The sequence below is a fragment of the Oryctolagus cuniculus genome, chromosome 14, assembly GCF_964237555.1.
Source record: "Oryctolagus cuniculus chromosome 14, mOryCun1.1, whole genome shotgun sequence".
NCBI classification, from domain to species: Eukaryota; Metazoa; Chordata; class Mammalia; order Lagomorpha; family Leporidae; genus Oryctolagus; species Oryctolagus cuniculus.
Window position 1 is genome coordinate 84,715,690 of NC_091445.1, and position 1,530 is coordinate 84,717,219.

The following is a 1,530-nucleotide window of genomic DNA, read 5'->3' on the forward strand; positions in this document are numbered from 1 at the left end:
GTGATTTTTTCTCAAAAAGTTTTTGTCGGTTCCCTTCCTTGTGAATCTCTGCTCAAGGTTACAAACACTTCCCCTTATTTTCTCCATAGCATACATATTCTGTAGGGTGTAAATAAGTCTCAGACTTATTATTTCTACCCATCATATACTATGACTTCTCTCTAACCGGGCACACTTAATTTATACATATCATAAGATACTAGTCTATTTTGTGAATACTCCCCTCCGTTTACATCTTAAGTGTGATATCAGGACAGTGAGAGATGAAAGAAAAATTTTAAATGTGAAAGTGGTTTGCCAGTATAGCCCATTGCTAAAAAAAAAAAATCAGAATTCATCTACAAAAGGCTGTTGTTTTCTGCTCTAAGATGTTTTCAGGCATTTGGAAAGGTGGGGAAATTCTCATTCTCTCTCTCCTCTTTCTCTCTTTCTGTTGCTCTGCCTTTCAAGTCAATGAACAAAAAAATTAAAATAATTAAAAATTAAAGGAAAAATATATGTGGATTCCTAGGAAAGTTCTTCCTAATACCTGCATTTGTCTCGATAGCTCACCCACAACATACACCTGGAGGGAACGAAACTGCCCTTGCCGCCCCCCAGCCAGCATCCGCGAGGCCCCTCTGTCACAGGCCCCTCCATTAAGGCTCTCTTGCCTCCATTTTGGAATTCTCCAGCTAAGTTCTAACCTGTGCTCCTAGAAGGCATTTTCCTCTGAATCTCCATCTTTGATTTATTTTTTCTTTTTAGCAATGGTTCTGGTTCTGTTGGGTTTGCTCCGTGAGAACTTCCCTTTTTTCCTACCAGATGTCTTCCAGCTCCAGTCTTGCTCCATGATAGAAGCCTTGGTAGCCACATAAGTGTCCCCTCCGTCTTCCTTGCCATGTCCCTGCCTGTCATTTAATGAATTAACCTTTCATTTGAGTAGAAACCTCTTTCCCTAGGTCATTGGTTGGGTTCTTTTTTCTCTATCTTTGAACTGGTCTCGATTCACCTGCAAAATCAAAGTGTATTTGCAATATGATGCTTTTCCCCTTTGTCTCTGAACAAGGCTGGTTCCTAGAGAAGGCGTCCCAGAGAGAGACAACCATTTTAAACTTTCTTCCCAACCTTTAGTTCTGAAGTGTCTCCATGAGGTTTGCTCTACTTTAGTTTAGGAAATGATGTCACTGTTTTCTGTTCTGTTGACTGATAAACCATGTGAGTCATGGGTGAACCCGCATTCTGAAGTCCTGAAATCCACAACTCTGATGAGGGTTTATGTGACAAATAATGACACCTGAGTTTAGAGAACAAGTGGTGACCATGTTGGGAGCACTTGAGGGTTCTATCGCTCAAATCTGAGTTAAGTACTAAATCTTCCCCTCCAGTGACTGGCTAATATCTACTCCAGCCCATGAGACTCAAAGTCTGGACTCAAATGCACCAAAGTCCCATTTCCTAATATCTTAAAGCATCTGTAGAGTTCATCTCTGCTGATTTTTGCTTCTAAGAGGCACTTAAATGCTCTTCTAAATAATCAAAAACTCACCA